Source organism: Dasypus novemcinctus, chromosome 2 (genome assembly GCF_030445035.2).
Source record: "Dasypus novemcinctus isolate mDasNov1 chromosome 2, mDasNov1.1.hap2, whole genome shotgun sequence".
Classification (NCBI taxonomy): Eukaryota; Metazoa; Chordata; class Mammalia; order Cingulata; family Dasypodidae; genus Dasypus; species Dasypus novemcinctus.
In genome coordinates this window covers 164,558,297-164,581,205 of record NC_080674.1, presented here as the reverse complement: position 1 = coordinate 164,581,205, position 22,909 = coordinate 164,558,297, and the positions used below count along the sequence as shown (strand labels likewise).

The 22,909-nt window shown below is 40.1% G+C and overlaps 1 protein-coding gene across 6 annotated transcripts in view; it reads left to right on the top strand.

The window, feature by feature from the left end:
* Positions 1–1,620: 1,620 nt before the first annotated feature.
* The window catches only part of FAXDC2 (fatty acid hydroxylase domain containing 2), a 44,945-nt gene continuing 23,656 nt past the window's right edge, over positions 1,621–22,909 (top strand). For 3 of the 6 annotated variants that reach the window (XM_071210862.1, XM_023585799.3, XM_004482593.4), the window contains exon 1: positions 1,680–1,940. The gene's annotated coding sequence lies outside the window, so the exon portion shown is untranslated. Of the gene's footprint in view, positions 1,941–3,173; positions 3,219–22,909 lie in introns of all 6 variants that reach the window. The other 3 variants (XM_023585798.3, XM_004482592.4, XM_071210860.1) reach the window with 2 other exon arrangements.

Genomic DNA, 22,909 nt, shown 5'->3' with positions numbered 1-22,909 from the left:
ACCCATCATCTGACATGCAAACGCCATACCAATAAGTCTAGGGTAGCTGCTGCTGCTTACTCATTAGGTCCAATCAACATAATGTTAATATAATGGTCCAGTATACTGCTGTCTTGTAGAAAGGAAAGGCCATAAGATCCCTGCAGACCAGATTATGATATAGGGCTGGAGAGTTGCTATACCCCTTAAGTAGAACAATGAAGCATATTGCTGGCCTGGCCAACTGTTTCTGGTGGTCTTTCTTAACAGGTATCAAGAAACTTTATTTTCTTTCCACTTACCCCATACTCTTACTATTACCATATCCATCCCCCCACACATTCCCCTGATTTCTGTCTGTATAAATTGGCAAAGTCATGCAGTTCTTCTGAAGTATAATGCACCTCCTCATGGGTCACACTTTTTTTTTAAAGATTTATTTATTCCTCCCCCACCCTCCACACACACACACCACTTGCACTCACTGCTCTCTGTCCTTTCACAGCTTGTTTTTCTGTGTCTGCTTGTCTTCACTTCTCCTCTTTAGGAGACACCGGGAACCAATCCCAGGACCTTCTGACATGGGAGAGAGGAAATCGCCTGAGCTACCTCAGCTCCTTGGTTTGTTGTGTCTCTCACTGTCTCTCCTCTGTGTCTCTTTTTGTTGAGTCATCTTGTTGCACCAGCTCTCCACATCACATGGGCCAGCTTGCTTTATTTTTTTCACCAGGAAGCCCTGGGAATCGATCCTGAGACTCTCCATATGGTAGACGGGAGCCCAGTTGCTTGAACCACATCTGCTTCTCATGCATAGGTCATACTTTGAACCTTATTTTTTGAGACCTCTTGGGATTTCAGTCTCTGGACTGTCCATGTGCCAGCTGGGCCCTGAGCCTCAGCAGAGTTGCAACACCTATTCTCTAGTTCATTGGACTTACCCAGGTCAGCTAACAGGGAGGTGAAGATGGCCAGCCACTATACCAGAGAACCGAGAGAGTCTACAACTGCAAGCAGGAGAATCCCATCCGTTAGCTATGTGGGATCTAAGCCCCCTCTCAATTTAGTGATGGAGTGGACATTGCCATCCCAGGGTCTGCAGGACGGAGGAATAAAATATGGGTTAGAGTGGACTTACTGGTATTCTACTATAGAATTATTGTGACTCTAGCAATGGAAGAAATTGTTATCATTGATGGGGAGACAGTAGCCACGGGAGTTGCTGAGGGCAGGGAAAGGAAAGAAGAGGTGTGATATGGGGATGTTTTCGGGACTTGGAGTTGTCTTGAATGGTATTGCAGGGACAGATGTAGGACATTATATGTCCTGCCATAACCCACTGGATGGACTGGGAGAGAGTGTAAACTACAATGTAAACTATAATTTATGTGATATAGCAGTGCTCCAAAATGTATTCATCAAATGCAATGAATTTGCTACACTGATGAAAGAGGTTGTTGATGTGGGAGGAGTGGGGGTGGGTGGGGAGTAGGATATATGGGAACTTCTTGTAATTTTTTAATGTAACATTTTGTGCGATCTATGTATCTTTAAAAAAAAAAAGACAATAAAAATTTTTTTTTTTAAGTTGAAGATGAAGAAAAAAGTTTTTAAAAAAAAGCCCCCAGTCTGGCCAAATGCACTTTTTCAAATTTCTTGAACTGCGTATTTCCTCTAGGTCAGGACTCGTAGTCCAGTAGCTCTCCTTTCCTTTGGAATAAGGGCGTTTTTGTCTCCAGCCACAAGGACCCAAACATTTTCTCTCATCACGTCTTGCCTGGAACCAGTCGGCACGTCTGTAACATGATCTCCTCCCACCCGGCTCCTGACCCAGGAAAGTAACAACAGGGTTAGACAGCAGTGCAGTGCCAGCAGCCGCCGAAAAGGGGACCAAAAGGAAAGAAAAAGCAGGCTTGGACTGTGCCTGAGACCAAGCGGGAGCTTGGAAGCAGCCGGCTGCGGAGGTGAGCAGGGGCTTCTGGGGAGTTGCTGGGGAGGGGAGATGTTTGCGAGTGTCCACCTGTCCTCTCCACTAGAGTGCAGATGCGATTGGCCTGTCCCCTGCTTGTCTCCCTTTCATGTCTACATCCTGTGCTTGTGTTTTTACCACCCACCTCTTCTGTCATCTTGCTTTTCTAGCAATTGACAGTTAATTCAGGTAGTGCAGATGGACTGGTTTGGCTTCAAAGTCATGCAAAGGAGTAACTCCTATGTCAGAACAGGAAAGAGGAAAATCAAACTGGAAGAGTCTGTTGGAAGCAACTACTGCCTAATTGCTTCTCCTCTTTAACTTGCCAGGGTCACCTGGAAGGAAGGAGGCAAATTACAACAGAGTCTTAAAACTTAAAAGGAAAACAAAAATCATGCTCTTAATCACAGTACTGTAAAGACTCTCATAATCTGGGGCTATATATATTTTATTGTCTTTTATAATAAAAAATAGAAACATGAAAAAAAAACTTTAAAGGATATTTGGACAACAACAGGTTAAATCTGTTTAGATGCAACAGATGGGGATTTATTGTCTGTGTCTCCAGTATTAGAATTGTTATGGGTCCCATGGTATCAACGGAAAGGCTCCCACAAAGGTTACTGGGTAAGGGACAACAGGCAGAGTACACGGAAGGAAGTGAACAATAGGTGGTTTCCAGGGTGTTTAGACAGGCCCTTTGAGGTCCTTTGGGACCTAAGGCAAACAAGACAAGATGCACACTTGTAGGTTGCTTCAGTTCCATGTGCAACTGTAACTAAATTTCTCTGTTTGGGATACAGAGATTCAATTCCATTTCCTAAAACCCAAATGTATAAAACATCAGCTTCTTACCTTAGACAGGGAAGTCCTTAGCACAAGGGAAGGGCACTGAAACATTCGATAGCAAATTTTGGACAAATTCTAAGGACAAAAACAAAATAAAATATCCCATAATGCTTTTTAATCGTTTATCCCTTTTTTTCCATTTATTCAACAAGGACTTTATAAGTATCTCCTACATGCCGGGACTATGTTTGGTGCTATGAATCTTATTGAAACAAGACAGGCAGATTTTCAGCCTCGTGGGACATGCAGTCAAGTGGGGCAGTAAACTCTTACAGGGTGCAAGTATGTGAGGTGAAAGGAGTAGAGGGAGCATTGCTAAAACTGTCCAAAGAGAGTAATTTTTGTCTCAACATTTAACCTTTTTCTTCATGTATTTCAGCTTGAACGAGCATCTGCCTCTCTTTTCCCTCTATATGAGCCTCAGGTATGTGTAGACCTTGGTCACAGCAGAGGTCTTGTACTGTGCCTGAAGGCAGATAGCTTAGCTTTTTCTAGAATATAAAAAGGCTGAGAGCAGGGTCTGTGTGGCTGGAGACAAAAAGGATCAGGAGTTCTGGTCCTGTATCACAGGCACCATAAGCCAAGAGTCAGGCCAAGAAGCTTCCTTCCCCCTCTGCTATTTCCCCACTAATGAAAGAGAATTTGTGCAATTGCAAAAACATTTGTAATATCAGGCAAAGTGTTATAAAACCTGAATTTTTTTTCCAGAAACAGTGTGGAGTTTGGAGCAGGTCAATTCTAATATCTAGCCCTATCTCCTTAGCTATAAAATGGAAGGGGTAAAGACCAGATGGCCCATCAGTTCTTTTTCTCCTTGAAAAGTAAATGATTCTAGTATAATTTTATAAGATTTAGGAAGAAACAATACACATGCACATAAAAATGATGGATATTATGCCTATAAAATAAGAACATGTATCAACCATGCAAAATATCTAGGAACCTAGAATCTGAAAGTTGTAAAGAATCACATCACAGGCAAATAAGATCTAAAATTAAACTGTCTCTCTCTCACCTAGCTCACCCCATCCCCTGCTCTCAGATTCTTGAAGTCATGAACATCAGCTATAGTCTCACTGTGTCATTTACCTAGATTGGAAATTCTTCAGTTAAAAAAATTCCACAATTTGAATCATCTACTATCAACAGAACCACCCTAAAAAGTATCTAATTCCCTACAAGGAGGAATCAATTCATTATTATAAAGTAGTAGAATCTTTACTTTCATTGTCTCATTTCATTCTCTTCCCTGAATAATTTCCCTTCTTGAATAACTATTTCATATTCTCCTCCTACATACTTCTCATTTGGAAAATCAAAGTTATGTTGTATTACTTCATAAAGTAGGGCAGGAAACATGTCTTATTCATTTTTGTATCCTCTGTGTCTAGCATTGTATCTGGCACACAATAAATGTTTCTTGAAAGAATGATTAATGTTTTAGAGAAAATACATTCTATTTTCCCTTTGGTATAAAAAAGAAATTAGAATATCTAATCTATTATTCAGGGCTAATACAGGTCCACCTAATTTCTTTGTTAACCTTTACAATCCCCAACACTGTCCTGCATCTATCAATATCAGTGCATTCTATCATTTTTGCAGTCTTGGTTGTCTAGATCCAAGGCCTGCCACTAAATATCTATGTAATTTGAAACTAAACTCTGAATAGCTTTTTTTTTTAAGACTCCCCCCACCTCACCCCACCCCCACCCCCGTCTGTCTGCTCTCTGTGTCCATTCACTGTGTGCTCTTCTGTGACTGCTTCTCTCCTTAGCAGCAGCACCAGGAATCTGTGTTTCTTTTTGTTGCGTCATCTTGTTGAATCAGCTCTCTGTGTGTGCGGCACCACTCCAGGGCAGGTAGCACTTTCTTTCACACTGGGCAACTCTCCTTACAGGGGCACTCCTTGCGTGTGGGGCTCCCCTACGCGGGGGACACCCTGCGTGGCACGGCACTCCTTGCACGCATCAGCACTGCGCATGGACCAGCTCCACACAGGCCTCCTTGGCCCGGGGTCTGAACCGTGGACCTCCCATGTGATAGGCAGATGCACTATCCATTGGGCCAAGTCCACTTCCCCCAAATAGCTTTAAACCTCCATTTTTTTGGATGGAAGATGAAGACATCAGAAAAGATGAGCTCTAAGACACTTCCAGTTCTTAGATGGGAGACTTCAAAAGATAAACAAGATTTAAATAGTCAAGTCAGAGAGAAAAAGTATAATAAAAGAAGTAATGAGTTTTTAGTACTTTTAACATGTTAAATATTAAATTAATGTTGCTGTTGATTTTACTTGCCAAAATTTCTAACTTGAGCAAGTTCACCGTTGGCAAACTTGATGTTGAAAAAATTCTGTGCGTGAAGACCCATCGGCCAACCCTTTGAGATGCCCGCAATAACCTTTATTACCCTGTGCTTGTAAAATTGAAAACATGTATGCAAGCAGGTAAAGAGGCATAGAAAACCAGCTGCCTTGGCATAAAATATTCAGCAGAATGATACGGTTGCATAGCTTAGAGGAGGCAGCTACCTAGATAAATATCTCAGATGGCATATGGGCATAATGGTTTTGCCAAAGAAGAAATAGTGTGTTAAGAAAAGCTTTATTACTGCTAATCAAGTCGTATACCAGCAGATAGTGCTGCTACTCCTGCAGCTGAAGGTACCCTCCCTCACCAGAAGATAAAGTTGTTTTTCCCTTTGCCTGAAAATGTTTACGTAGAGCAGAGGTGTTCAAAGTCAAACACATAATCAGCCCCTGATCAGTTCCGTTTCGTCAATACCTTGTTTCCATAACTCAAATGTGGAGGGCATCAGCGTCCTGCCTTGTGGTGTGAACCACAGCTGCCTGGTCCCAGGTCTAAGGTCTTATTGTACTGACTGCCTTCCTAGTCTCCCTTAATTTTTGTTTTTAATATTTGATTCTATCTATTTATACTTTATACCCTGCCTACATCTGAAAAGCTGCCAATAAATGGATATATCCATACAACAGCTCCAAATTGAAAAAAAAAAAAAAACAAGAGCAAAAACCCTGATTAGAAGGTATCAGTCATTAAAGATGTTTTATATTGTTTGGATGGGGGTCAGGTTTGACCTGTAAAGTAAATAGGCAGGTGACAGCTTCTGTTGCTTTGATTTTGGGACCATGTAAATGGTTAAATAAGTAAATAAATAAATAAATAAAGTTTTAAAAACACTCATTGTAATCATCTACTTTTAAAAATCGAATGAAAGCTATGCCCTGTAAAATAAAGGTAGAAAATTTGCATACAGTTTCAGGAGAGACAATGACTGGTCAAAGCCTTTCAAGGACTGGGAAATGAATCCGATATAGAGTAAAGGGAGAGCTATTTACTCCAGGACTCTTCAATGAAATGCTTCCCACATGGCCATTGACTTTTTTTTTTTTTAATGTTTCTATAAGTTATTTTCTGAAAAAAATAAAATATGCTCATGGTACAAAATTCAAAAGATAGAAAGGGTATATGGTAAAAAGTTAGCCTTCCTTCTAGCCCTGACCTCCAGTCACCCAGATCACCATTCTAGAAACCACCACTGTAACCAGTTTCTTAGGTATTCTTCCAAAGATAGTCTAATATTCTATGTATTATTTTATGCATAGTGAGCAGCACACACATATGCATACATTTGCATACGTACGTATGTTCCACACAATGCTTTCTTCAGTGAATAGTTCTAGAGAGTACCCATAGAACTGCCTTATATCTTTTAACAGCTATGGAGTATTTTGTTATTGACCGTACTATAATTTATTTAACCAGTACTCTAATAATGATTATTTAGGTTGCTTCCAGTCCTTGGCCATTAAAACAATGCCACAATGAACAGCCTTGTACAAGTATCATTTTTTACGTATAGAATTATATCTTAGAAAAAAGCACGAGGTATTATTGATCATTACATTTAACTGTGTTCACTGGCAGCCAAAGCAAAAGGAAAATTTAAAAAAACAATGGTTTGTCTAATTTCCTGTGCATTCTACAGAAATCTTACCATTTCTTCCAGAGAGAGAAACTTCTGTGTGCTTCATAGGAATTTATCATATGGATCCTCATAAGCAGCATACTATTAATACTTCTTTTGGGGAACTAAATAATGGAATAAGGTATATCTTGAATGATGGTTTTGATATTCATCTGGCAAATTCTTACATCCTTGATTTTTAAAAAATATATGTTCTGGGGGAGCAGATATGGCTTAAGCAGTTGAGCACCTGCTTCCCACATGGGAGATCCCAGGTTTGGTCCCTGGCCCCCCTACCTCAAAATAATAAATAAATAAATAAATATATATATATATTTTTAAAGTATATTCTTACTTAATACTCAGCATACCTTGAATAAGTTAAAATGCAATCTGGGAGGAAAAGGTTCAGTTCCAAATTTGGAGATCATGTATACAAGAATATGGGGGAAAACTTAAGCTTTGTCCTCCTTTAAAGATTACTTGGGTGTGCCAAATCTGCTGCCCTGTTCATAATTTCTTAACTCTGGAACAGATTTCTAGCCCAGTACGTTCAATATGGCTTTGGAATGACTGGCTTATTTATCTAGATTGAGTTTCTCACTCATCTTTGCATTTCCAGAGCTTATCAAATCTCCTTGCACATAGTATGTTCTTCATAAATGTTTGCGAATGAGCTCCTAAAGATCAAAGGCCATGTCTTTTCAGCTTTGAAAGCTCAGGGCGAGGATAATAGTGATGATAAGGAATTGTAAATGGCTAAGACAAGACTTTGACTTCTAAGTGAAGTTCACATAGCATGGCATAGTACAAAAAGTTCTGGAAGTTCAAAAAATAAAAAAACTAATATCCCCTCAGGTTCCTTCCCAAGCAAGATGGTTATCTCAGTGAAATCAATGGGTCCTTTCACATTTCCTAATAAGCACTTAAGGGATAAATCCATGAGGATGGCAAGGCTCTGGATATATTTAGATCTCCAACTGTTTCCCAAGTTAAGGGGTTTGACACTTGGTTCCATGTCATTAACATACTTGACAGATTTAGCCCCCAAAGGTCTCTAGCACTACTATCTCCCTACTGCTTAATGAGCCATGCTTTCTGGGACTCCAGGCAGCAAATTGCCAGACTGAAAATGACCGTGCCTCGCTCCAAATCCTATCTCTGAAGGAAGGAATGGCATCTCTGAATGGGTCCTTATCACTTTGGGGATACAGGCCAAATTTGGATAGGGCCAATAGGAATTGTGCAGGACAGTGGAAGTGAAGAAGATGTTTATTTGAAGGAGAATTCTTTAGAACCCTTATAGAGAGCAGATGTACCTCAAGCAATTGAATGCCTGCTTCCCACATGGGAAGTCCGGGTTTCAATCCCAGGTGCCTCCTAAAAACAAAACAAAAAATCAAATAATAAGCAGACAAATGAAAAACCAACTCAGGGGAGCCAATGTGGCTCAGAAGTTGAGCGCCAACTTCCCCCATAAGAGGTCCCAGGTTCAATCCCCAGCCCCGGAACCTCAAAAAAAAAAATCTTTATAAGCCCAATTTATTAAGTAATGGCTGTTGTCCTAGTTGCTGGTGGACAGGACAGGGTTGTTTACAAACTTATCTTTCTTCTGGAAGCCAAGTCATACAGAATATGGCTACAGAGCATGCCCTATCACTCAAGTATGCGAAGGAACCCCAGCTGCCATTTTGTATCAGAACAGGAGTGAATGCCTGCCGGTTAACAACTACTACTTCTCTTTGCTGGTTTCCCTGAGAATTCTCTTTGAGGCAAACACTTCATAGATAGATGCCACAATAGGTTCCTCTTTTTTAAAAAAATGATTTATTTATTGATTTCATTAATTTCTTTATTTAATTAATTCATTTATTTTTCTCCCCTTCCTCCCCACCCCGCGTTTGTCTGTTTTCTTTGTCTATTTCCGCTTTTGTTGTCGGCAGGCATGGGAATCTGTGTTTCTTTTTTTGTTGCATCATCTTGTATCAGCTCTCCATGTGTGTGGCACCGTTCCTGGGCAGGCCACACTTTCTTTTGCACTAGGTGGCTCTCCTTACAGGGCGCACTCCTTGCGCGTGGAGCTCCCCTACGCGGGGAACACCCCTGAGTGGCAGGGCACTCCTTGCGCGCATCAGCACTGCGCATGGGCCAGCTGCACACGGGTCAAGGAGGCCCGGGGTTTGAACCGCGGACCTCCCACGTGGTAGGCAGATGCCCTAACCTCTGGGCCAAGTCCGCTTCCCACAACAGGTTCCTCTGTTGTCAGCCCAGCAAGAGATGAAACTGGAGGGGGCAGAAGACATGGTAAAAGAAGCAGGCTCAGGAGTATGGGCAGGGTCCTGAATTCTCTACAGAGTGGCCAAAACTCATTCTCTACCTCCAAGTCGGGGTTTGACCTATACAACACCAAACATCCTGGTGCTTTTTCTTAAGTCAGATGCTGTCTTCCTGACTGGGTATCAAAAGTCCCATCTCCTGTAATTAATTCACAGTGGAGATGATGAGCAGCTAGTTTATCATCTCTTCCAGATGTCTTAACTCCTCAACCATTTGATGGCAGTTTATAGGTTGTTACTCTCTTCCTTACCCTAGTCTAAGTAATCAATAAGAAATGTGGGTCACAGGGGAGCATTGTTTCCTGAAGTTATCACTGGTAAACATATATCTAAAATACTAAAACAAAGTGTGAAAATACAATAAAATATTTGTATAGAAGGAAATAAGTAGTACAAGCCCCAGCCTGGCCTCCCTTTGTCTAGGTTCCTACATCCTTGTCATGTGGCAGGACTAGATCTGTTACACTCCTCTTCAGGAAGGTTGTGACTCTATTGAATAGCAATGGCAAATGGGTTAATGTGGGCCAAATTCTCTGAACTGATGTGCCTGCCCTGAGTGCTGTTAGGACTGTGGTGCTGGGTGTGACAGATGATGTCTCCAAGGGATTACAGATGGTATGAGAATTTGTCATCTAACTTTTTAATTCCTATTTTTTAAATTAAATTTTTGAATAGCTAATACATTCATATGGCCCAACATTTCAACCATATAAAAAGAAATATATTTATGGTCAACTGATTTTTGACAAGGATGCCAAGAAAATTTAATGGAGGAAAGAAGAGTTTTTTCAACAAACAGTACAGGGACAACTGGATAAACACATGCAAAAGAATGACGTTGGGCTCCTTTCCTTATATCATACTCAAAATGAACAAAAAATGGACCATAGACCTAAATTTAAGGGCTAGAGCTATAAAATTCTTAGAAGAAAACATAGGCTTAATTCTTAGTGATGTTGGGTTAGGCAATGGTTTCTTAGATATCACTGCAAAAGCGCAGGAAACAAAAGAAAAAAATAGATAAGTTGAACTACATCAAAATTGAAAACTTTACTGCAAATGATACTATCAAGAAAGTGAAAAGACAACCCACAGAAGGGGAGAAATTATTAGCAAAATATATATATGATAAGGGTAGGGGCTAATATCCAAAATATATTAATATAAAGAATAATTATAACTTGATAATAAAAACTCAGTTGAATAAGTGGGAAAAGGATTTGAATAGACATTTATCCAAAGAATATATGCAAATGGCCAATAAACACCTGAAAAATTACTCAACATCATTGGTTATTACAGAAATGCTACTGAAGTTTAAGGATATGGCTCAAGTGATAGGGAGCCCACCCCCTACATGGGAGGTCGCAGGTTTGGTGCTCAGTGCCTCCTGAAATAAAACAAAACAATAGGCAGAACAAGCGAGAAAGCCAACTCAGGGAAGCCAATGTGGCTCAGTGGGTGAGGGACAGCTTTTCACATGCAAAGTCCCAATACCTGGGACCTGGGTGCCTAAAAAAAAAAAAAAAAAGCTCAAGTGATTGAGCACCTGCTTCCCATGTACAAAGTCCTGGGTTTAATCCACAGTACTTAAAAAGAAAAATATTGGTGGGGAGCAGATGTGACTCGAGCAGTTGAGTGCCTCTTTCTTGCATGGGAGGTTCCAGGTTCAGTTCCTAGTGCCTCTTAAAAACAAAAAAAAACAAACAACAAGCAAACAAATGCAAGAACCAACTCAGGGGAGTCAATGTGGCTCCGTGGTTGAGCACTGGCTTCTCATATGTGAAGTCCCAGGTTCAATCCCCAGTCCTGATACCTCAAAAAATAAATAAATATAAAGTATTTAAAAAAAAAAAAAGAAAAGAAATGCAAATCGAAACTACAATGAGATACCACATCACACCAACAATAAGATAATAATAAGTGTGGATGAGGATATGAAAAAATTAGAATCCTCATATACGGCTGGTGGCATGTAAAATAGTGTAGACTCTTTGGAAAACAGTCTAGCATTTCCTCAAAAGGTTTAACACAGAATTACCATATGATTCAGCAATTGCACTCCTGAGAAATGAAAACATATGTCCATATAAAAACTAGTATACAAATGTTTGTAGTAGCATTACTGACAATAGTCCAAAAGTGGAAACAACCCAAATGCCTATAGACTGGCAAATAGATAAATACAATGTGGTATATCCATACAATGAAATATTATCCAGCAATAAAAAAGAAATCAGGGAAATGGATGTGGCTCAACCAATTGGGCTCCATTCTACCATATAGGAGGTCCAAGTTTCGATGCCCAGGGCTTCCTGGTGAGGTCAAGCTGGCCCACATGGCGAGCTGGCCCACGTGGAGTGCAGGCCCATGCGGGAATGCCACCCCACTAAGGAATGTGGTCCTGCGTGGGAATACCATCCAGTGTGGGAAAGCCACCTGTGCAGGAGTGCCAGCTGACACGGAGAGCTAGTGCAGCAATATGACACAACAAGAGGCACAGAGAAGAGAAAATAAGAAGACATAGTAGAATAGGGAGTTGAGGTGGCACAAGAGAGTAATTGCCTCTCTCCCACTCTGGAAGGTCCCAGCATCAATTCCCAGAGCTGCCTAATGAGAATACAAGCAGACACAGAAGAACACAACAGCAAATGGACACAGAGAGCAGACAATAGGGGGAATGGGGCAAGGGGGGGAGAAATAAATGAAATCTTAAAAAAAAAAAAAATCAATACTGATACATGCTGAGTGAAAGAAACCAGTCCACAAATGAGATATTACATGATTTCATATATGTGAAATGTCCAGAATAGGCAAATCTATAGAGATAGAAAGTAGATTAGTCGTTTTCTAGGGTTGAGGGGGCTGGGGAATTGTGGGGTAACAGCTAAGGGGTGTGGGGTTTCTTTAGAACATGAAAATGTTCTAAACTTGAATGTGGTTATGGGTGTACAATTCTAAATATATTAATAGCAAAAGTCACTGAATTGTAAGTTTTAAATGAGTAAATTGTATGGTATGTGAATTATATCTCAATAAAGATAGCTTTAAAAAGAAAGAAAGGAAAAAGGGAAGGAAGGAAAAAGGAAGGAAGGAGGGAGGGAGGGAGGAAGGAAGGAAGGGCCCTCAGCCTCCTGAGCACAGCATGTGGTCAAACTTGGAATTTTTTGTTCTATTGGATGAGAAATAGTATCTTAGTATAATTTGAATTTATATTCTCTTGTTATAAGAGAGGTTGGGAGGTTGAGAATCTGTTCAGTTCAAAGTCATTTGTATTGATTTCTTTTTACTATCTACAATATACATATGTGTATGTGTATATGTCTGTTTCTGAAATTTCTAATCTACCTAGCAGCATATTCATTATTAAAGCTTCATAATAAAACAGGTAGTGGGATACCAAACAAAGTCAAGCAAACACCTGCAACTTATGGCAAATATAGGTCCCAGAGCTCCCTGTCACCAAATCCATGCCACTGTACCAGGCTGTCACCTCCTCAAAAAAGTTATGAGACTATTTCAAAAGTGGAGAAACACCTGAAATCTGTTGCAAAAGAACTTAATAGGAGTACCAAGACATGTGATAAAGAAGAAAAGGCTGAAAAAAAGCCAAGATTTAAAAAGGCATTCAGGAAGGTATACAGAAGTTGCAAGAATCCATGCTGACATCACCAAATTTTACCAGGGTAGTAAAACTGTCCCTGGTTGAGAACCACTGGAAGTCAATATAATGTATTTCTGTTTTAAACTCGAAAATATTCTATCAGGGTATAATATTCTATTACGTACCTTAATTACATCAAAATAATATTGTATTAAAGACAGATGCCAGCATTTGAACAGGGTCCAGAGGAGAAACTCTCTAATAAAAGCCCCATACACCAAGGGAAGAGGAGCAAGATGGTGGCAGAGTAAGGAGCTCCAAGAGTCACCTTATCCTACAGGGCAGTTAGCAACCAGCCAGAGCTATTTTTTTTAATTTATTTATTTAACTCCCCCCCTCCCCCGGTTGTCTGTTCTCTGTGTCCATTCGCTGCGTCTTGTTTCTTTGTCCGCTTCCGTTGTCGCCAGTGGTACTGGGAAATGTGGGCGGCGCCATTTCTGGGCAGGCTGCACTTTCCGTTCGCGCTGGGCGGCTCTCCTTTTCTGGGTGCACTCCTTGCGCATGGGGCTCCCCTACGTGGGGGACACCCCTGCGTGGCGCGGCACTCCTTGTGCACATCAACACTGTGCATGGGCCAGCTCCAAACGGGTCAAGGAGGCCCGGGGTTTGAACCACGGACCTCCCATGCAGTAGATGGATGCCCTATCCACTGGGCCAAGTCCGTTTCCCCAGCCAGAGCTATTTAAATCACCTGTTTGGGGGTCCAGGAGACCAGAAGAGCATCCTGCAACATTCTTGGAAGAATGGAAGGAGAACACTGCCCATTTTCAGTGAAAATTTGTGAGAAGAGCACTCCATGTCATGGAGGCCAGTGCCCATCCCCCACTGGCAGCACAAGATGCCTAAGAAGCTATTCCCTGGCTAGAGTTGGAAACTCCGTTTCCCAAAAATAGGGGAGGAAGAGACAGTTGGGCAACAACTTCAGCTACTGATTAGGAAATTTGGCTAGTTAAAATGCAATCCTAAGAAGATCTAAAGTTTGAAGCCATCCAAGTCAGAAAGAGGCTGGTAGCCTCCATTTCAACTCCAACCCTGGCATGAGGGGCAATAGGTGTGAATCACAGTGACAGTAGGGACTGGCTTCTTTCTAACCAGGTCAGATTACAGCCCTAGCTTAGGTTCCAGCCACACCTCTGGCAGGGAGGACGTTGGCAGAACCTTCACCAGTCTCTCCAGGCAACTGTAGTTGATTTCAGCCTGCACAGACTAGATTGTAAGGCAACTGTGGCTCCTTCCCCACCCCCCAATAGGATAGGAGGGGAGTGATGTTTCCTCAGCTTCTCTGAGCAACAGCAGCCACTTTTAAACTGCACAGACTAGACTGTTGGACAGCTGTGGCTCCATCCCTGCCCATGACAGTGCAAAAAGGACAGTGCTTCCTCAGCATCTCTGGACAACGGCAGCCACTTTCAGACTACACGGACTAGATTGTTGGCTAAATCTGTGGCTTCATCCTGTCCCTGACAGGGGAGAAAGAGGGACATAGCTCCCTCACCTTCTCTGGGCAATTGCAGTTGCTTTTAGCCTGCACAGACTAGATTATTGGGCACAACTGAGACCCCATCCTCACCCCTGGCTGGGGAGGAGGGGTCCAGTGCTTATCAGTCTACCTGGGCAACTGCAGTCAGTTTTGACCCACAGGCTTAGTTTTCTGCCCACACCTGTGGTTCCATCTCTACTGCAGACAGGGAAGGAAGAGGCATACAGCTTCATCAGTCTCTCTGGGTAACTACAGACAGTCTCGGTTTGTGAGACTTGGGTTACTGCACATGGCTGCAGTCTATCCCTACCCCAGGCAGAGAAGAAAGGTGGGAGAAGCTTCCTTGGCTCCTGGTGTAATACAGGCTGCTTCAGCCTCCACAGCTTACACTAATAAACACATCCTCAGCTCCTACTCTGCAACCAGCAAGGGAGAAAGAGCAAGAAACATGAAAAAGAGCTGAAAAAAATTCAGATTAGCTAAACATGAGCTACTCTAAAGTTAAATTAAGTTGAACCAAATATCAAACAGGGACTGTAGCACAAAACAAATCAAATAGAAAGCCCTAACGAGAGAAACTGGGCCCAGAATAAATACATTTATTAACTCAGATGCTGAGATGCAAACAAAAAATTACAATCCATACCAAAAAATAGGAAGATATGGCCCAGTCAAAGGAACAAACTAAGCCTTCAGATGACGTAAAGGAGTTTAGATAACTAATGATAGATGTTCAGACAAATCTCCTTAGTAAATTCAATGAGATGACTAAAGAGATTAAGGATATTAACACTGGATGAGCACAAAGAATAATTTCAAAGCATATTGAGAAAAATAGCAGAACTTATGGGAATAAACATACAATAAGCAAAAGTAAAAATAATACACTGGAGACATATAATAGCAGATTTGAGGAGGCAGAAGAAAGGATCAGTGAGCTTGAAGATAGGGCCTCTGAAAGTACACACATAAAAGAACAGATAAAGAAAAGTTTGGAAAAATTGAACAGAGCAGGGTGTCAGGGTACTAAACAAAGGCAAAAGATGTGCAAACATACATGTTATGAGTGTCCCAGAAGGAGAAGAGAAGGGAAAAAGGGCAGAAGGAATATTTGAGGAAAAAATGGTAGAAAGTTCCCCAACCCTATTAAAGGACATAGACATCCATATTCAAGAAAGCACAACATATTCCCATCCAAATAAATCCAAATAGATCTACTCCAAGACACATACTAATCAGAATGTTAAATGTTAAAGAGAAAGAGAAAATTCTGAGAGCAGCAAGAGAAAAGCAATGCATAACATATAAGGATACCCAATAAGTGCCAATTTCTCATCAGAAACCATGGAGGTAAGAAGACAGTGACATGATATGCCTAAGATATTGCAAGAGAGAAACTTCCAGTCTTTCAAAACTGAGGGTGAGTTTAGAATATTCACAGATAAAAAGAACCTAAGAGAATTTGTAACCAAGAGACTGGTTTTTCAGGAAATACTAAAAGGAGTGCTACATTCTGAAAAGAAAAGACAGGAAAGAGAGGTTTGTAGGAGAGTCTAGAAATGAAGATCATACCAGTGAAAGAATCTAAAAGTGTAAAGAGTGGTAAAATCAAGATATGACAGATAAGACACAAAGGCCAAAATGGGTGAAGTAAGAACATTGAATGTTAATGGATTAAGTTCCCCAATCAAAAGACACAGAGTGGTGGAATGAATAAGAAAATATAAGCCATTTTTATGCTGTCTACAAGAGACCCAAGGATACAAATAGATTAAAAGTGAAAGGCTGGAAAAAGATATTTCATGCATGCAGTAACAACAACAACAAAAATGCTGGAGTAGCTATACTTATATCAGATGAAATAGTCTTTAAAAGCAATACTATATGATCTATATATCTTTCAAAAAAAGATAATTTAAAGAGTTTTTGAAAATCAGTGTTAAATATATTATGAGTTTACTTTATTGTATGTGGAAGGCATGTACAGAGAATTTAATAAAATATATTTTAATAGTTAAAAAAAGCAATGCTGTTATTGGAGACAAGGAAGGGTATTATATATTAATAAAAGTGACAATTCAACAGAAAGAAATAACAATCATAAATGTATACATACCTAACCAGGATGCCCCAAATTATATGAGGCAAACACTAACAAAACTGAAGGGTGAAGACATATTTATATCTCTATAACAATAGTTGGAGATTTCAATATACCACTCTCATCATTGGATAGCTCATCTGACCATAGAATCAATAAAGAAACAGAGAGATTGAATAATATGATAAATAAATTAAATCTAATAGGTGCAGAATGTTGCACCCCAAAACAGCAGGTTATACATTCTTCTCAAATGCTCATGGATCTTTCTCCAGGATAGACCATATGTTGGGTCACAAGACAGATCTCAATAAATTTTAAAACACTGACAATATAGAAGGCACTTTCTCTTAACATGATGGAATAAACCTGGAAATCAACAGCAGACAGAAAAAGGGAAAATTCACAAATATATGGAGATTAAACAACACACTATTTTTTTTTAACATTTATTTATTTTTAAAATTTATTTTTCTCTCCTTCCCCCCATTGTCTGCTCTCTGTGTCCATTTACTGTGTGTTTTTCTGCGCTTGCACTTTCAGGCTGCACCAGGAAAGTGCATCTGTTTTTTGTTGCATTATCTTGCTGCATCAGCTCTCTGTGTGTGCAGTGCCACTCCTGGGTGGGCTGTGCTTTTCTTCACATGGGGTGACTCTCCTTTCAGGGCATACTCCTGTGTGTGGGGGGCACCCCTACATGGGGACACCCCTCTGTGGCACAGCACTCCTATTGCATGGCAGCACTGCACATGGGCCAGCTTGCTGCATGGGTCAGGAGGCCCTGGGTATCGAACTCTGGGCCCTCCATATGTTAGATGGATGCTCTATCAGTTGGGCCATGTCCGCTTCCCAACACAGTCTTTAATAATCAGTGAGTCAAAGAAGATATTGCAAGAGAAATCAATAACTATCCTGAGACAAATGAGAAAAAAAAGAACACAGCACATCAGAACCTATGGGATGCAGCAAAACATTCTGCACCTATTAGATTTAGTTCATTTATCATATGGGCACAGGCTCGCCACATGGGCACTGGATCACTGCATGGGCACTGGATCACTGTGCAGGCATGCCTTTACCAGGAGGCCCCAGGAATCGAACCCAGGTCTTTGCATATGGTAGGCAGAAGCCCAATCACATGAGCCACATCTGCTTCCCTATACTGACCTTAACAGAAATACAAAAGGGAAGGGAATGTGGTGCAATTGATTGTGCTCCCACCTACCACATGGGAGGTCCTGGGCTCAGTTCCCAGTGCCTCCTGGAGAGGATGAGAGGGACAGCAAGATGATGGCATAGTGAGCTGATGCAGCAGGATGATGCAATGGAAGACACAGCTAGCAAAACATAATGAGAAACACGGCAAAGCAGAGAGCAGAGGTGGCTCAATCAACTGGGTGCCACCCCTGTACATGTAGGTCCCAGGTTCAGTTCTTGGTGCCTCCTAAAAGGAAGAGGAGCACACAATGAACAGACACAGCAAATGCAAATGGTGAGGGGGTGGGGAGAAATAAACAAATAGAATAAATCTTTAAAAAAGAAAAATAAGAAATACAAAATCTCAATAATCCAATCACAAGCAAAGAGATAAAAACAGTGATAAAACCACTTCACAAAATGAAAAACCCGGGACCAGATGGCTTCTTAGGTGAATTCCACAAAACATTCAAAGAAGATTTCATACCAATCTTAGTCAACCTGTCCCAAAAAAATTGAGTAGGAAGGACTGCTACCAAACTCATTCTATGAAGTCAATATCACTCTAAAACTAAAGCCAGATAAAGATATTTTAAAAAAAGAAAAAAGAAAATAACAGACCCATTACCCTAATGAATACGGATGCAAAAATCTTCAACAAAATACTTGCTAATTGAATCCAACAACACATTAAAATTATTATTCATCACAATCAGCTGGGTTTTATACCAAGCGTGCAAGGGTGTTTCAACACAAAAAATCAATCAGCACAATACACCATAGTAATAAATCAATGAAGAAAAGTCACTTGATCATCTTGATTGATGCAGAAAAGACATTTGACAAAATACAGTATCCTTTCTTAATAAAAATACCCCAAAAGATAAGCATTGAAGGAAACTTTCTCAACATGATAAAGTACATATATGAAAACCCCACAACTAACATTGTACTCAATGTGAAAGACTGAAAGCTTTCCCTTTGAGATTAGGAACAAGACAAGGATGCCCACTCTCACCACTGTTGTTCAATTAGTGCTAGAGTTTCTAGATAGAGCAATCAGGCAAGAAAAAGAAATAAAAGGAATCCAAATTAAAAAGGAAGAAGTAAAACTTTTGCTATTTGCAGATGATATGATCCTATACCTAGAATGTCTCTAAATATCTTTAACAGAGCTACTAGAACTAATAAATGTGTTTAGGAGAGTGGCAGGAAACAAGATTAACACACAAAAATCAGTAGTGTTTCTATGCTAGTAATGGGCAATCTGAGGAGGCAGTCATAAAAAAATTCCATTTATGACAGCAACTAAAAGAATCAAATATTTAGGAATACACTTAAGCAAGGATGTAAAGCACTTGCATTTAGAAAATGACAATATATTGCTAAATGAAATTAAGAAAGACTTAAATAAATGGAAGAACACTTATGTTCATAGATTAGAAGACTAAATATTGTAAGATGTCAATTCTACCCAAATTGATATACACATTCAATGCAATCCTGAAAAAAATTCCAACAGCCTTTTTTTGAAGATATAGAAAACCAAATTATCAAAGGGTAAGGGGCTGTGAATAGCCAGAGACATCTTTAAAAGGAGGAATGAAGTTGGAGGACTCTCACTTCTGAACTTTAAATCATATTACTGTCATAATATGTCAAGATAGACATATGGGCCAATGGAACTGAATTGGTGGTTCAAAAACAGACCCTCACCATCTATGGTCAAGTGATTTTTGACTAAGCTACCAAGCCCATCCTGCTGGGGCAGAACAATCTATTCAACAAATGGTGCTGGGACACCTGGATAGCCATACCCAAAAGAAAGAAGGAGGACCACTATCTCACACTTTATACAAAAATTAATTCAAAATAGATCAAAGACCTAAATATAAAAACCAGAATCATAAAACTCCTAGAAGAAAATGTAGGGAAACATCTTCAAGACCTGGTGGTAGGTAGTGCTTTCTTAAACCTTACACTGAAAGCAGGAGCAACAAAAGAAAAAATGGATAAATGGGAGCTCCTCAAATTTAAACACTTTTGTGCTCAAAGGACTTTGTCAAAAAGGTGAAAAGGCAACCTATTCAATGGGAAAAAGTATTTGGAAACCATGTATCTGATAAGGGTTTGATTTCCATGCATATAAAGAGATCATACAATGCAACAATAAAAGAGAAAGCAATCCAATTAAAAAATGGACAAAAGACTTAAATAGGTATTTCTCCGAAGATGAAATACAAATGGTGAAAAAGCACATGAAAAAGTGTTCATTATCAATAGCTATTAGGGAAATGCTAATCAAAACTACACTGAGATATCATCTTATACCTCATAGAACGGCTATTATTAAAAAAAAAGAAAAACAGCAAGCAATGAGTGCTGGAGAGGATGTAGAGAAATAGCAACACTCCTTCACTGTTGGTGGGAATGTAGAATGGTGCAGCCTCAGTGGAACATTATGCTTAGTGAAATAAGCCAGACACAAAAGAACAAATATAGCATGGTCTCACCAATATGAACTAAATATAAATATGAAGACTAAACAGGTGGAGTTAAAACCTAGACTATAGGATACTAGGAGATAGGATGAGGGCTGAGTAGGGGTACTGGTGCTTAACGTATGTAGAATTTTCAGTTAGCTTGACTGTAAAAGTGTGGAAATGGATAAAGTTGATGGTAACACATTATAGTGAGTATAACTAATATGGCTGCTTTATAAATGTGATTGTGGCTGAAAGTAGTCTAGGAACAAATGTCAATTGAAAGAAAGCTAGAGAATAATCTAGGGACTGAATAACAGTGAACCTGGAGGTGGGTGATGATTGTGGTTAATAGTACAAATACAAGAATGTTCTTCTATGAATTAGGACAAATGTACATCACTATTACAAGGTGGTAAGAATATGGTGATGCATGGGAAAAATATAATGAATATAACTTATAGACTATAGTTAACAAAAATACTGTAATATTCTTGCATCAGTGTCAAAGAAGGTACTATATCAATCCTAAGTATCAATCATAGGGGTGTATGGGATATTTTCTTTTGGATATTTTCAAAGGTTTCTGGGGCAATGACTACACAACTCTGTGATGAAAGTGAAAGCCACTGTGTGTGCACTTTGGATAGAGTGAACAATACATGGGACTGTATAACACGGTGAAACATAGTGGAAGATGGACTTGGTTAACTACGAATATGAGAGTGTTCTCTTATGAACTGTAACAATTGTGCAATATAGTACATGGTGTTAATAATAGGGGGTGTATGGAAAAATGTACCAAATATAAGCTATGGACCATAGTTAGTGGTAATAGTCTGATGATGCTCTTTCATGATCTGTAACAAATGTTTCACAACAATGTAAGGTGTTGTGGAAGGGTAATGTTTGGGAATTCTGCATATTATACATGATTGTCTTGTAAGCTCACAACTTCTCTAATAAAATAAATATATTTAAAAGCCCCATATACCATAACTGAGCTGACTATGTAAGTACCTGGATGTGAGTAGAAGATTCAAAGGGAGAAGATTCAAATCATGAAAAAGTAGGATGGAGAATTTAGACAACAGTAACTAAACCATTACTTACCGAGTATCAACTGTCTGCTTGGCAAAATGTAAATGATTTTATCACACATTGACTCTGTGGTTAGGACTAGTGGGCATAGATTTAATTTTCAGTATCTGGCCAGGAGAAGTAGATTCCTTCATTATTTTCATAAACCAAAGTATAGGTTGGGATATCCTGAAATGCATTGTCCAAATTTCTTTGATGGCAGTGATCTACACATGGGCTATCCCATATGGCAGCAACTAGCTGTAAGTGGGTATGGACCACTCACAATGTGGTTTGTGCCATATGTAGAAATTATAACATTTTTGATATATTGGGTTAAAAATATTATTTATGTTTATTTCACCTTTTATTTTTTTCCCCTAAATGCACTTACTGGAAAGTTCATTATTACATGTGTTCCTTGTATTATAATTTTATTGGATGGAGCTGCTCTGGAAGATGGGAAATTGTGAGTCTTCCTTGATTCCTTAAACATCTCACCGCTGCTCTTGTTAATCTCCCAGCCAGGCAGGACCTGCAGGGGATGCTGGGAGGCCCTGCTGAGTCTGGACCCTTCTTCCTCAGCTCAAAACTCAAGGATAATTTGAGTCTTTTATCCAACTCCTGTTTCAAATCTCTTTAAGGTTGGACCTTGTACTCATTGTATTAGTGTGCTCATTGCTCAGCACCAGGAATGGCATAAAATTGGGGCATATCAACTCTTTGCATGTAAAGTGGGAAAGATTTTTTTAGGAAACAAGTGCATTCGAGTAACAGAAGCTCCCAATAGCCTTTCATTTGCCCCATGAATAGGCAGCATCTATGGCTGAACACTAAAGAAGCAAGCAGATGTCCTAGCTGCCTGGACTTCCTTGAGAAACCTGTGCACTTGAAGTGTAGATCATCTCCACTGCATCGCTTTGCTGCAGAAGGACTCTGATGTTGATACTTTAATGTGCCCTTAATGCCCTGCAGTGCCTCAAAAGAATGCCATCAGGCTCAATTGGCAGCTGGGAAGTTGGCATCCAAGATGGAGGAACTGGAGCCCTCGCTGAGGGCAAAAAAAAAGAATCCATGCTGGCTGAAAACACATCTGTCAGAGAAACCAAGCAATTTCTTTTTTGAGAATAAGGGCTAGGGTCAATGCTGTGGCAGCCAGAGTTCAAACTGTAGTAACAGCAAGCAAAGTCAGGTCTACTCAGGCAGGTCTAGGTAGGTCTGTGTCTGTGGATGCTGCCTGAGGGGCATGAGCCTGGAAAAAAGATTTCTGCTTTGATGGACCAGTTTGAAATAATGAATGGCCCCCAAATGGAAGACACAATGAGTAGCACCACAACCCTAATAACACCACAAAACTGAGAGGATGTACTGCTTCAGGAAATGGCCAATGACGCTGCTGGCCTTAGCCTCAACGTGGAGCCACCAAATGGACAGACAGGTTGTGTTGGCACAAGTGCTGTTTTGACAGAAAACAATGTTCTGTCACAGAGACCTGCCACCTTTGTGATCAAGTATAATTTAAAGAACTGGTGCTGCTGCTTATTCTTCTTGCTTCTGAACTAGTTCTTGTGTTTGCATACACAAATATGTTGCATTTCTAGTTGCACTGGAAACACTATGTCAGACTAGTTGTCCACAATGCGGAGGGAACCAGCTCACATTTAATTCTGATAATTTAAAATTGTACAATTGTTTTCACAGCCTGACCTCTCTCCCAAATTTAGTCTCTGAAAATGACAGGAAAATGCTGAACAATCACAGGTTTAATAAGTTTACCCCTTCAG